A 14,939-nucleotide genomic window follows, 5' to 3' on the forward strand; every position below is an offset into this window, starting at 1 on the left:
GCTTTCTTCCGGGTGAGTCATCGGATACCCAGGGATGCACACGGCCTCCTGACGTCACAGGCGCGAGGGTGGATGCTGAAAGGCCTTCTCAGAGGAGCTCATTACCATCGTGTGGCGCTTTGTATTGTGATGTCACAGCCGTGGCGTGGGCACCGGATGAGAAGCGCGAGGACCAGGAGGAGGGGGTGCTGCCATTTCTTTCGCTGCTTCAACTGTCAAGGCTCCGCGACCAGACACTTTTATTTGCTTTTATTTTTTTCCTGTCTCCGCCTCTTGGGAGGGGTGCATTTTCCCCACACGGAGAGGGTGGCTTCATGACATTTCTCTCTGTACAGTGCGGCCGGCACACCGCGTAAACCCCGCTGCGAGGTGTGGATCAGACAGGCCCACGTAGGCAGTGGCCAAGGCTGATGTGCTCCAGCTGGGGGCCCCTTGGGGACAGAGGGGCAGGACGGCTCCAAGTCAGAGGTCTCCCTGGGCAGAGGCGAGGGCGACGGCCAGATAACGGCAGGGCGTGTTCCTGCAGAATGCCGGCCGGCTCGAGCCCTTGTGGTGCACCCGTTTCAGAAAAAGCAAACTTTCCCTCAACGGCTTTGTTCTTCCCACTCTTGAGTGTGAGGCGACTTTGGCCCCTGAGCTCTTGGCGAGTGCATGACATCAACATGTTGCAAACAAACAAGAGAACGTGCCAGGAGAAGGGGGTGCAGCACAGGGGGAGCCTCGTGGTGGGTCCCGCCTGGCGTGCGGGGCAGTGTAGGTGCGGGTCTGGCGCGGGGCTGCCCCATCCTTCCTGCCCGTCTTTCGTCCTCATTTGTCTGACCGCCTCCTCACACCGTCCGCCCTTCTTTTTCCCTCCTCTTTGCACAGGTTTTCTTGGCTCTCGCCCTCGGAGACCTCGTCTTCTAAGTCCTCTGGGCCGTGCTCTTCGGGTGGCACCGAATTCCTGTGCCCGTCTGCACGCCTCCTCGGACAGTCTGTGCCGTGTGTGAGAGTGGCACGTGTGTGCACACGGATGCGCGTGAGGACACTTTGCCACGGTCCTTTCTGTCCCCTCTCTGTCCAAGGCCAGGGCAGACGTGGGAGTGAATTTGTGCCAGACCCTCCCTGGGGCCCTGCCCCAGGCCCCGGCTCCTGACAAGAGAGGACAGCAGCCACGTGGGCAGCAGCTCGCCCAGCGGCCAGATGGCCGCGCTCCCTCGGGCAGCGCCAGGCATGGCCGAGGTCCCACCCCGGAAACTGGCCCAGCACCCTCCGGGGACGAAGCGGGAGTGGAAGTGACACGGCACCCTCGGTGTCCCCCTGCCCTCTGTGCTGCCGCTGGACCACGGGCCCTGCCAGTGGATTGGGGTGTAATCCAGCCCCAGGAAGGGCCTCGCATGGCTCTCCCGCACTGGGGAATGGGCCAAAACCAAGTGCACTGCAGCCCCGGGGGGAGAGCTATAGGGTAACAAAGAGACAATTAGTGGTGATGTTTATGCATGAACAGGCGGCCGCCCCGTGAGCTGCTGCCATTTCGCTGAGAAAGCCCAGATGATTCCCCTGCTGGTTACATCGTAGGAATCTGAGAAGGAGAAACCTGTTGGATCCTGGACTTTCCCTCCCTGATGAATGTGGAGCCACACTGAATGTAAATAAAAACACCAGCAGTTCTTGCAGAGGAAGGAGGAGCTTCAGAGCTTTTGCAGAAAAAGACCCTCGATTCCAATCCTCTCTCCACCTTTTCATCAGAGGTCGAGATCACATTCCCCAGCTCTTCCCACCATTTCCCCCATCACTACAAACTCCAACTGAGGGACCTCCCTGGCGGTGCAGTGATTAGGACTCCGTGCTTCCAACGCTGGGGGCGCAGGTTTGATCCCTGGTCAGGGAACTAAGATCCCACATGCTGCGCAGCCAAAAAAGTAATAAAATAAATAAAAATTCCACTTGAACTTCTAAAAAAAGTTTTTGGTGTAAAATTCTGCTTGATGTAAGACAAAGCAGCCTTGCTTTTAGGCAGTCAGAGGGAGACCAGCGTCCTGGGTTTCGGGGGCTGAGGCTTTGCCCAGGACATGGGACTTTCAGTGCTAAAAGCAGGACAGTCCTGGGCAAATCAGGACGTTTGGTGACCGCAGATGCGGACGTAGTTCTATTCTACCTGAGAGTTGGGTGGGAAACGGCAAGACAGGACGCACTGCACACTCTGGGGCAGTGACGTTAGGCCTGTACTGAGGACCTTTAGAGCAGGTGCCCCTTACAAGTTGAAAAAAAAATGAAGCCCCCTTTTGGGATGTTCTTGAAAAACAAACTGCATGCTGAACGATGAAAGCAGTGGAACCCAGTGCCCGGCACCAGTGGGCACGCGATCAGAGAAAGGAACTGTGCCCAAGCGATCCCAGGGTGTCGAACACGGCAACTCCATCTTCCATGAATTTACCAAGCACGCCTTAGGCTGATTTGTATTTTTATCTGTAGCGATTAAAGACTGCAGATGTGTTTAGTGTCGTGCAGGAGTCTCTTGGAGAAGAGCTGTCCCTCCAGAGCCCTTTGCTCGCGCCCCATGGAGAGCCGGGGCTGGGGGTCACGGGGATGTTGTGTACGCCCGGGGCAGGGCAGGTCCAAGCTGGTTCAGGGCTTAGAAGCAAGGCTTACGAGACGATCGTGACTCATCCCGCGGTGTTACTGCCGATGGGTGCTGGCTGCTCCTTTGACAACACCCCAGGGGCTCAGCGCCGGAGCACCGGATGGGTAGGACTCCAGGTGGCCGGCCTGAGACTCGGGCAGGCCAGGAACACTTCTTGTTTCCTCACGTGCAAAAAGAGGGTGCTGGCCCCCGTGGTCCGAAAAATCCTGCATTTCTAATGGGGGTTTGACAAGAGCCGCCCATAGATGTCTGTCATGTGCCGATCCTGGGCCTGACTTTCTGGTAAATGGCGGCTGGTTGGGAGAAATCTGACCTAGGACAGTTCTAGGAGACCCGCCCCCTATTTGTAAAAGAATGATGCGACTAAAATAAAACTGTTTATAAAGTCAATTCACTTAAGGAGACAAGAAACTGTGTACAAGATCCGTTTAACCTCAGCGGTGTTCTCCGTGGGGTGAGCCCAGGGTGCCGGGAGGAGGGAGCACAGGCCAAGGGCCCCCGCCCCGAGCGGCCTGGCCCGGGATGGCTCGGCAGGAAGGCTCGGCTGGCCTGGGCCGGCCTCTCGCCCAGAGCCGAGTGCAGAGCACACCGGGCCGCTGGCGAACCCGGCGGGTACCATCTGTGAGCCTGAAGGGACGGTGTGGCTTGTGCGCTCAGGACCCGCTCACGGTAATGTCTCTTTTTAGCTGCCGGTTCCTTCTGAACGAGTTGATTTTGGAGGTTGTTCTTTTGCATGGCTAGGTTGCTTCATGCAATCTTGAGCCCCTCCCAGCAGATAACATTCCTGAGGCCACCGGCATTCCTCAGCCTCTAGGCCCAAACACCTAGAGGAGAAGCGCTCCAGACAGTGGAAGCTCCCCCGCAGCACAAATCAGGGTCCACGTCCCCCCCAGCACCTGTGGACCATCTCTCTTCAGAAGCCTGGTGTGCAGGAAACTCATTACCCCTCGTCTGACGTCCAGAGAGGGCTGCCACCAGCCTCCTGGGCATGGGGCGTGTGGTCCAGGACCTCCCCTGCCCTGATTCACCACCTCCAGGCCTCCACCGGGGAGCAGACGGGACTTGTGTGAGCCTGCGGGCCATGGACTCAGGCCGTGACAGGCCAGGTGAGAGGGTGAATTCCTAAGCTAGGTACCTTTGCGGAGAACACCCCGCCTCCAGCACGGCAGGAATTTGGGGCTGCGGGCGAGGGCCAGGAATGCAGGGCAGAGGGCAGCAGGCAGGATCTGAGGCGGGCTGGACGCCTGCCCAGAAACAGGCGCGGGCTTGTGTCAGCCCCGCGCCAGCACCCGGAGGGTGGGGCGGTCAGCACAGTGACCCGAGAGACAAGCGTTGGCCTGCCCGTCCTCGTGCCGGGTGACAGTTCGGGGCAGAGCTGCCCAGGGTCCCTCTGCTCGGAGGCCCTTTCTGAGCGGGGGCAGCTGGCGGGAGGCCCAGAGCTGGGGTCGGGGAAGCTCTGCTGTTCCCATGCCCCACGCCGTGCAGGGCAGCCCGAGAGAGGCCCTGGGAGGACGAGTGGCCCACTGCTGACCCGACCCCTTGCACAGGCTGCGGATGCCGGGCCCTCCCCCGTCAGACACCTCAAAGAGGACACAGGACACTGGCTGCATTGGAAAAAGACAAGTAGGTCAGCATCACTCCACCTGAAGCCCGCCTTCCGCTCTTACCTGGGTCCCTAAAAGCACCGTGGACTCCAGGTTCTGCCCTGGCCTCATGGAGGGCGTGGGCGGGTCGGGAGCCGCAGGTCTCTCGTCCTGGGGCACCTGACCCTCTGTGTCCCGCCCCGCCCTGTCTCTAGACGGACCACTTGGAGGCCTCACAGCCTCCCTCCTGGGGCCCCTCCCGGAAATGGTGGGAGCAGCAAAGGCTTGAGCCGGTGTGCAAGTGCTGACCCAAGACTGGGACCACCTGAGACCCCAACTGGGAGGGAGGGTCTGCAATGCCCCCCTTTGTCCACTTGATCCAGATGGGGGCATCCCCCTCCTGGGGACGGCGTGAGAGGTCAGGTGGGCCCGTCCGCCGTGGGCACAGGGACAGGTCGAGGTGAAGGTGTGAGGAACGTCGCCCTGCGTTACCTGCTGGTGGCAGAGGCTGGAGCCGGGTGGCAGCCGTCTCTGAAGGGCTGGTAAGGACGCAGGCACAGTGCCTCGAAGGACCCCAGCACGGCTCCATTAGGTACAGTTTCTGCTCCAGAACATTAATCCGTTTTAATTAGGGGCCCACAGTCCAAAGGGATTCCACAAGGAGGTCTGGGCAGGTGGGGCACAGGCAGGTGGCCGGGCTGGGCAGTGGGAGGGGTGGCAGGAGGAGGGGAAGAGGCAGCCATGGTGCCGGGAGCCCCTCAGGTTCCAGTCCTCGTGCACCAGCGGTGGCGCCGGCGGCTGGGGGGTTCCCGGCCCCCGGGGCTCAGAGCTGTGTTTGCAGCGAGCCCAGCGCACTGCGGCCCCTCACTTGTGAGTCTGTGTTGATACAGAGGCGAGGGTGGGTCAGGAGGGCCTCAGCCTCTCTCCTGTGCCTTCGGGGGCCCCTGCCCGCCGAGCTCAGAGCCAGAGGGGCACAGAGAGTTTGGAGATCACGTTTCAGAGGCAGCCCAGGCACTGTTTCTCACGTCCCCACCGTCCGTCCCTGCTCTTCTAACAAGTGTTCAGGCTGCCGGTTGGGGCCTCTGTTCACAGGACGGTCCCAACAACCCATGACGCGCTGCCCTGCAGGGTGTGACTGGTGAGTTTCAGGTGTAGACCCTGCCTGGCGGTCCTGGGCTGCACCCACCTCAGGAGCGCCACCCACCCACCCACTGGACTCCTTTCTGTTCCTGACCTGCAAGTCCAGATGCTACGATTCTCAAAGTTGTGTTTTTCTGAAAACCTACAGAGAACGCTTACAAGTGAGGAGGAGATATTATTATGCGTGAGGAATCTAGTTTTGAAACAAAATAACAAATCCCGTATGTGGGCTCCGCCCCATCCAGTGTCCTTGGATTTCTTGACGCTGAATATCCCGCTGTCCCCTGCCTCCGTGACATCCCTTCTGTCTCCCAGGGTCCTGCCGTTCGACTCTCTGCCGGATTGGATTGCTGTGTCCTCTTCACCGGTGGCCCCCAGCCTGGCCTCTTCCCACCTGTCCCTCCCTTACATGGCTGTGTCTCCAGTCTTCCCTCCTTTTGGGAGTCCATGTACAACCTCCATGGTGACGTCCCCCAGGGACGTCTCACCCGCACCTCTTTCTTGAGCTTGTGCCGCTCAGAGGGCATTTTCACCTGTGTTGCCCCCGACCCAACCGGTCTGAAGCCAAGATCAGACTCCTTCCCTCCCAAGCAGTGAGTTTCCAACCAACGGATCCACCATTGCCTCCATCTCCTGGGCCGCAGGGCCTTCATCTACAAGTGTTTATTAAGTGCTTAACCCTGCAAACCGCTGCCGTGCAGTGGGCAGCAAACCCAGACACAGCCTCCGCCGGATGGAGGTTACGCTCTACTGGGAGAGGCAGACGCTCGTCAAATAATTACTTAAGAATATGCAAAGTAAACTGTGGGAAATGCTCCGAAAGAGAGGCTCGTGACCCTGCTAGGAGGCCAGGGAAGGCTTCCCCGTGGAAGTGAGGCTGGAGCTGAGTGAAGGATGAGGCCTGACCAGGCAGGAGGCGCTGAGACCATCCCGGCGGCTGTGCACGCCCAGCAGTGGAAGGTAGGGCAGAGGATTCTGGAGGGGGCGTGTGAACGGTCGGGGGGAGAGGTAGGAGCTGGGACCACGCTGACGCCCAGCAGTCTGGCTGCAGAGAGGGGCCCGTTTGTGGCGTGCTAGGTGCAGCCTGGCACCAGGCTCTGCCGCGGCGCCAGGCTGCTCACATCCACTCCGGTGTGTGCACCGACTCATCAAGCTCACCCTTCTTTCAGTCGAGATGCTCTTGGTCGGGCCCTTTCCCAACATGGAGCCGTGCGGGCAGCCGTGTGGGCAGAGCCATGCCGCAGGACCAGCTCACCTGTTCTGTTCATTGGCCTGGAGGCTTTGGGCACACAGGCGCCGAGCCGCAGGCCTCAACAGCAGTAGAGGCAGTATTGTTGACTTGCTGTGAGGTCGAAGGTCACAGCTCACACGAGCTCGGGGGTGATGCAGGCTCGGTGTCTGAGGGGCGGCGGTGGCTCGTACAAAGAGAGATTGGGTTTGTGTCTTGTCTTAGCCTTGCAAAGTAAATTCCACGTTGATTTTAAAACGTTAGCGCAGTCAGAAGCCCCTGAGGTGGGGGACAGAGGACACAGTCGTGGGCGGGCTGGAGGGCCACAGGGGAGGAGATGCCCCCGAGAGCCTGTGACTCCTATCCGCAGCAGCTCCCCGAGGGCCCTCCTGCCCGGGCGGGGCTGCCTGTTTCCAGAGTGCCCGCCCTCAGCACAGGGCCGTCCAGTGTCCAGCAAGTACCAGGAACTGTCCGCCACAGCATCCCCCAGGGCTGCTGTTGCCCTGCTTCCAGGAACCGCTGGTTGTGCGACTGCAAAACTGCGGTGCCGGCAAGCTGGCGTCCTCAGAAAGGCGAGCGGAGAAGCTGTGCTGCCAGCTGCCCGCTGCCCGGGCCCGAGAGTGCTAACAGGCGTCTGACGCTCGCCCCTGGGCTCAGCGGTCCTGTGTGCCCTGTTCAGGAGTGCCGGGGCCCTGGTTGCCCCACCAAAAAGCCCTCGAGCTGAAACAACACAGCTGGGATCACAGTTTTCCACCTCTCCAGATCGCTGCTGGAGCCTGTGGAAAATTTTAGGCCTCTGGAGGTTCACCCTCACGCCCCCCAGGACCCTGCTCAGGGAGCCCGAGGGAGCCGTGATAAGGTGTCCCCATCAGCCTACAGGAACGCCACCTGCCCTGAGCCTCCCCAGCCAGAGGGGTTTCCACACGGCCCCCCTTCCCTGCCCACACGCCGCCCACAGCTAGTTCCCTAAGAAAAAGGGCCTCACAGCGTCTTGCTTCAAAGGACGGAAATCCTAAGGGAGCCTCTACCGGCACCGGCTCGGCCTTAGGGAGCACGTGCTCTTCCAGGCCCTTTGCAGACGGCGCTCGTTCAGTCTTCACAGCAACTCCATGAAGGAGGAACCGATACATCCATCTGGAGAGGAGTAACCAAGGCTCGAAAAGGCTACATAAATGCTCTCAGTCACCCAGCTTGTGGGCAGCAGATCCGGGATTCAAAGCCAGATGATCTGGCTCTAGAACCCGAGCACGAAGTCCTCCATGGTCCTTGTGGACCCAGAGTCTGTTCTAAACATCCTGCCCCGAGCTCCTTCCCTAAGATCACAGGCTCCAAGATTTCACCAGAGCAAGGACATTTCAGCTAAAATCACTTTCTTTAGCACGGAGCCTCCTGGCAGAGTGAAGATGATACAAGCCTGAAACAAAGTAACGGCAGGGCAGGTACTGAGCCAGCGGCTAGGAGGACACAGCTCTGCTCTGTGTCCTGCATCCCTGGGCAGAATTGTCCCTGTTCCCCCGCCCACACCGGGCACCCAGGACACCTTGGCGTCCTTGGCGAGTGGGTCACACACTTGGCACCTGCCTGCTCGGGCGCAAATCTACCCTTAGGCGCTAACACAGACCTGCGCAGGGACCGAACCCTGAGGCCAGGACGCCGCAGGCCCCGCAGTGAGGAGTGGCTCTCACACAGGATTCGAAGGGCCATCCGATCCATGGAGTCTCTGAGGGGGCACAAGGTCAGGACTCTCCCCCAGGGTCCAGGCTCTTCACACCCACGACCCCACGTGGTGTGTGCAGGAGCTCAGCCCCTTCCCTGCATCACAGGGACCAGCCGTCGCCTGCCCTCTGGGGACCCGATGCCTGGAGTGGTCAGGTCGCTAGCGCGGGCCCCTCTCTCAGTTTTCCCCAAACGTTAACGAAATCCCGCATCTCCAGGGGAGAGACTGAATTTCAGTGTTTCCACATTCCTACCATGAACAAAAGCCAAAGGAAACCCAGATGGAGGATGATGTGGGTTTATTTTGCTTTGTTTTCATTGTGGCCCAAGATTCTCTGGAAAAAGTGATCTGTCTGATTCCGATGTCGGTAACAACTGAGCTCCTGTTACAGAAGCGAGGACCAGATCTGCCACCAGGGACTGGCGTGTGGACCAGACATCCCCGGGGGAAGGGCGCACACGGGGAAAGCTGAACCCTCCCTGCCCCGACACAAGAGAGGGAGGCCGGCAGGTGAAACTGGAGAACGGGGTCTGGGAAGGGAGCCGGGAGCTCCCTCTATAGAGTCTACCTGAAAATATGTAGGTCAGGAACGCTAGTCTCCTGACCCCGGAGGGAATCAAGGGGAGACTTACGGAGCGGGATGCATTAGGGGTTATCTGAGTCCATCTCCCAATTCCAAGCTCTCCCAGGAGAGCCGCTGCTCCCAAGAAGGGGGACTTGCCAACCTGTCTCGTTAGCTGAGAGCTCAGCCACACAAAAAAGCCAAATAAATAGGCAGTGACTTTCTTTGGTTGAAATTTTAAAAATCCCGGATGAGTTTGTGTCTCAGAGCTGCCGGGTCACCAATTCTGACTCCACTGCCGGATGTTTACAGCCTGAGATGAGGATCTTCTCAACATCACGATTCACTTTCCTTGTTGTAGAATCAGGCTGCTGCCACCAGCGGTCCCAGAGCCAGCTCGCAGGGCTGTGCTGCGTGACACGTGGCCTCCGCCACGGAGTGCATGCTCGCAGGATGCGCTCGCGCTGGGTGCCCGCCGCCTCCCCAGTCTGTGAGTGTCCCCAAGCCCCCGTGAGCCCAGCCCGGGCCTCAGCGCCCCGCAGGCAGCCTGCCCTCTGCTCCTTGCACTGTGCCCCGTGAGGCCACTCTGCTCAGGGCTCCCTGGGCAGCCCCGGGATGGGGGACGGGGTTTTCCTCTCGACCTGGGAGCTGGAAGGTAGGATGCGGAGCCATGCCGTCCCATCAGCTTATCCCCCAATCATAAAAGCCACAGCAAGTACCATTAGCCACTCGTGCAGAGGCCATGCGAGCAGCATAGCTGCGGCCCTTCAGCTGCCTCCCGGCCGCACGGCTGTCCACAGGGACAGTGCACACCCAGACCTCAGGGTGGAAGAAGAAAAGCGTGTTACTGCAGCCAGCAGAGGGGGAGGAAAGAGGACCCACCTGGCACAATTAGGTCTCCAATTAGACAGAGCACACGCACGTCTCCTCACTCCCAGCCCGCTCACACCTGCTCACACACAGGTGCTCACACACACCCGCTCACACACGGAGACTTACGTGAGTTCAGGGCTAAATTGTCTGTCTCTTCATTTTGTGGGCTTCCAGCGGTTGGATTTTGCGAGTTGTGAAATCTGAGCATCGTGCAGGAAGTAAATCTTTAAACATGAGAGCTAACCTGAGACAGCGCCTCCTCTTGCTCCTTGCCGATAGAAAGATGGCGATTGTTAAAACTTTGAGGCATTTTATTTTACTTATTTACCTAATTAATTTATTTTTTGGCGGTACGCGGGCCTCTCACTGCTGGGGCCTCTCCCGCTGCGGAGCACAGGCTCCGGACGCGCAGGCTCAGCGGCCGTGGCTCACGGGCCCAGCCGCTCCGCGGCATGTGGGATCTTCCCGGACCGGGGCAGGAACCCGTGTCCCCTGCATCGGCAGGCGGACTCTCAACCACTGCGCCACCAGGGAGGCCCTTTAATGGCATTTTAAAATGCAAAAGATTATACCCAAGAGTGTGACCTACTCCTCCTGGGGCGTTTCTTCGCGTTGTCATCTCTGAATCCGAAGTAAAAGCGGGCGGGGCGCCGCCCACCCTCACCGAGGCGGATTCTGCCTGCGGCGCTCTCATTTCCCCGGGCGGTTTCCCGTGGGCTCCCTGCCGCTACTGCCTTAAGCTGAGTGACCCCCGCCCGCGCCTGAGAACAGCCCCTCCGCGGGTGGGGAGGAGCTGGCCTGAGCGCGACCAGACACCGAGTCACCGAATTCACGCTTCGTGGGACGACGTGAACTTACACCACCGCTTCCCAAGCGGTGGGGGAGGGTTCGGGCGTGAGAGCCGAGCGCTTCTGTGCGCGCCTGTAAGGGCAAAGGAGGCACCGGGCGCCCAGCCTTGTGTTCTCCCCCAGCTCCTGCCTGAGGCTGGCTTTGTCGGGGAGAAATCTCTAGACTGTCCAACGCAGTAGCCACTGGTCACATGTGACACTGGGCATTTGAACTGTGGCTGGTGAGGATGAGGAACTGGTTTCTAAAATCTTATTTCATTTTAATGAATTCCGATGTGAACCCATATATGGCTAGTGGCTACCATCTGGGATGAAGCAAGCCTGCATAGCTGAGCCAAGTGGAGCTTAGAGTTGATTTTGTCTTGCCCTAAGCTGGTGGAAAGAGCCATAGTTTAAACCATCTCCCCGATCTCTTTCTTTGGTCTAAGAGACGGTTTTGAGAGCCGGTTTTGCCCTTGTTCTGTTTGAGGATGCCTGCTTGCAGGTGCTTCATCCGTCTTCACAAGTAGGACAGGGCTCTTCTGAATTGGGGGCCTCCTGGCTTCGGGAGGCTCAGGGGGAGGCCGCCCTTCCGCGCGCTGCAGGAGGAGATTCGGCAACGCTGTAACGTCTTTTAGAGGGATGCTGGCGAAGGAGACCGCGCGCGGGTCAAAGAGGGCTTTGAAGGTGCGGGGAGAGAAGCTGCAGAGCCCAGGGTGGGAAGAGGTAAAGGATGCCTCCAGGACCAGGCGTCTTCCTTGTCCGTAGCTCGGAAGAGGGCAGGGTGAGGTGAGCGGGGGCGGGGGTGGCTGAAGACCGGGGCGTAGAGCGGCCTGGGCTGAAGCCAGGAAAGGAGGTAGAGGAGGTCCCTGCCCGGGGCCTCGCGGGAGGGCTCAGCACACACCCCAGGCCCCTCCCCAGCCGCTCCCCCAGGGGCTTCAGGAAGGCGATGGCCGTGGCTCCCCCAGGGGCTTCAGGAAGGCGATGGCTGCGCTTGTAACCCCTGCCGGGCAGCTTGGCTTGCCCAGCCCCCCCTTGGGGTCTGTGTGGCTCCTTGTGAGCTGGGTCTTGGGTTGTTCCGTCCTTTCGTTGGTACCATTGTCATCTGTCTCGGAGGTCACATTGGGTGAGCGTGATATTAGACTCCAGTGCACCAGGGAGAAAGTTTAGAAGTCTGTAAAGGACATTCCCATCCGCCAGATGTGCGCTCAGCAGTGTGTTGGCTCCGCCAGCCGTCCGCGTGCCTGCGGCCCCACAGCACGCTGAGCGAGCTTCTGGGTTCTAACCCGCTGCCACTGGCACTTTCTCTGAGGTGGTGGCTGGTCATCCAGGCTCTACCCTAGCGTGAGTCCACATCGGCAGCCCAAACCTTTCCCCCGGGAGCTGGCATCTGCTCTGTGCTTTGCCTTCGGGGGCGTGGATGCCAGGAGCACAGAGCAGTTACCACCACGGCAGCAAAACCTGACTGAGGCTTTCTCCAAGTTTGCAGAAATGCAGTTAGGTAATCAGCACCGTGACCAGCCTGTGTGACGTGGCCCCAGGAGAGTGTGAAGGTTGTGAACAAAAAGATTCCCACAGTCCTGTCTTGTGTTCAGATTAGCCTGCATCGGACGGTGCATGCGGGGTCAGTGTTGATAGGCAAGACAGGGCCACTGAGGGTCTTTGCATGTGTGTTATGGGTCAGGCACGTCTACAGGAAGGTCACGGCCCCTTCCTCAGCTTCCATTCATGTAGTACATTTTCCAGTTGAAAACAGGGGAATGATAAGTGTCTTGGAAACTTCTGGCAAAGGTAGACTTTTGAATGAATTTTTATTTTGTTTAATGATTATAGGTTCATTTAGCTTTTGACTTCATCTTGGTTTAATTTTTGACAATCTATATTGCTAAAATTACTATTAATTTTATAGAGGTTTTAAAATTTATCAGTGTGCAGTTGTTCATAGGATTCTCTGTAATTTGAAAAGTGTCTTCTCTATTGTAATTATCCTCCCCTTTTCATTCCAAGTATGTAATCTGTGTCTCTTTTTTCTTGGCCTTATCTTGCTAGGCTCTTATCTAGAGTCTGCGAAGAACAACTTAATGCCTTTCTTGTCTTACCGATCACTTATTTTCAGTTTTGTTACTTTATGTTCTTTAATATTTCCTTCCTTCTACTTTCCTTAGGTTCACTCTATTCTCTTTCTGTCTTCTTAAATCAAAAACGTAACTAGTTCCTTTGAGCCTTTATCTTTCTGATGAAGTTTTTATAGAAATTTATTCAGTATGTCTCTCCTTTTCTCCCAAATAACAAGTTGTAATTATCACTGATCCCTCCTTCCAAATTGTTATTATTTGGGTATTTTTTTTTGAAGCATAAAAGCTATTTTATAAAATATTTTTTAAAAGCTTAAATAAATGACTTAAAAATCAATCACTTAGTTGTTTCTTATATCCTGTGTGTCCCTCGAAGTTTAGTTATCTTTTGGCCGAAGAACTCCTTTAACTTCTTTTTAGTGAGGATCTGTGGTTGCTCAGTTCCTTGTCTTTGAAGGTCTAAAATGCCTTTATTTTTCCCTGATTCTTAAGCGATAGTGTAAATCTTTTAGCCGACAGATATTTTCTCTAGGCACGTTCTAGATGTGATTCCATTCCCCTTTCTCATTTGTTCTGGCTGATGAGAAGTCTGGTAGAAGTAGTTCCTCTGTGGTAATATGCCTTTCTCTTTGGAAGGTTTTAAGTGTTCTTTTCGCCTGTGATGTCATAGTTACCTTATATTGTATCACTGTATATTATCACTAACTACCCTGCTCAGTGTATGAAGTGCACATTTGTTCCCAGGACAAATATCTTTCTTCTGTTCTAGAAGAGTCTTTTCAAATGCTGTCTCTCTGTTACTCTTATTCCTTTTTTCCTTTTAGAATGTCTATGAGACATTAAAATTTATCCTTATCTTTGAATTGTTCTTTTATATAAAAGACTGTCACTCAATGTTGAGTTTTGGGTGAATGCGTCAATGATATCTTCCAAATATCAAATATTCTCTTTGACTGCATTCAAATTAGAGTTTTATTTCATCTAGTGACTTTTTCAAAGATTGCATTTTTGAGTTATTAATTTTGATTTTTTCTTGTTTAACTAAATTTCACCATTAAGTAGATTTTTCAGTCTACTGAAAATCTACTGAATCCCTTGAATTAATACAGACTTGAGAATGTATGACCTTGCTGGGGCTAAGCCTATGGCATTAAACTTCACACTTTATTTCCCTCAGAATTTTGAGGCATTGCTCCACTATGTGCTGCACTATTTCTTTTACTAAAACTTTCCTTGTGGGTTTTTTCTGTGTGTGTGGTAAGAACACTTAACATGAGATTTCTCCTCTTAACATATTTTAAAGTGCACAAACTACATTATTAACTTAGGTACTATGTTTAGAGCAGATCCCTGGAACGTATTCCTCTTGCGTGACAGAGATGTTATACCCACTGAGCCACAGCAGCAAGAATATTTTGCTAAGGGTGGTAGGATTTTATTGCACCTGGATGGTGTTATTTCAGTGAAAGAATGTGTTCACTACATGTGCTGTATTTAACGTTCTCTGTAAAAGAACAGGTGCAAAAGATGTTTCTAAGAATACTAGTTGTACATATGAGTACATGCAGTGTTATTTCACTAAAAGACTGTCTTTTCAGAGGATTCTGGGAAGATGGCAGAGTAGGACAGCAGAAATCTTCTGTCTTCCCACCCGGATAACAGTGGCACTGGCAGAGTCTGTCTGATGTAACCGTCTTGGAACTCTGGGGTCTGTTGAAAGCTTGGATCATAAATTGTGGTCCATTTTGGTCAATGTCAGCTCTTACCACAGGAGCAGACACCTACTAGCCACCCCCAGCCCCTGGCAGACAGCTGTGCACACAGACTGTGGGGCCGGGGTGGGCCAAGAGGACCCTGTCCTACAAATACTGGGATTTGTGCTCTGATCACCGATTGCTACTTCTGGTCACAGAGGTGCAGACAAGGAGGAGCACATCTATGGTCGTAGCACCTCCCCCATTATTGCAACCCCTCCCCCTCAGGCTGCAGTGACTGCCAGGGGATTTAAAAGGCCCACTCCTGTCTTCCCCCTTTATTTTTTGCTTTCCCCTCTTTTGGGAGCCTGACATTAGAGACTAGGACATTAAAAAATGACTGCATATACAGGGAAAAGTAGAAAGTGCCCATAAATACCTGGGGAAGTTTCAGAAGAAACGTAAGAAGGCATCAAGTTTATGCCTTAGGCTGGCCCTTAGCACAGAGACAGCATACGACAATCGGAGAAGCAAAAACCATAAACAAAAACAGTAACAAAATCTAGCAAACTTTGGGGAAAGGGGGAAGCCTGATTTCCAGAGTTACCACATTGTTA

General features: G+C 55.6%; 1 long non-coding RNA gene across 1 annotated transcript; it reads left to right on the top strand.

The window, feature by feature from the left end:
• Window positions 1–2,993: 2,993 nt before the first annotated feature.
• On the top strand, window positions 2,994–9,885 carry LOC117196248 (uncharacterized). The gene is made up of 3 exons (XR_007470548.1): window positions 2,994–4,250; window positions 4,590–6,306; window positions 6,516–9,885. It is a non-coding gene; the product is annotated as an uncharacterized LOC117196248 (long non-coding RNA).
• Window positions 9,886–14,939: the final 5,054 nt, after the last annotated feature.

This window comes from Orcinus orca, chromosome 12 (assembly GCF_937001465.1).
Source record: "Orcinus orca chromosome 12, mOrcOrc1.1, whole genome shotgun sequence".
Lineage (NCBI taxonomy): Eukaryota > Metazoa > Chordata > Mammalia > Artiodactyla > Delphinidae > Orcinus > Orcinus orca.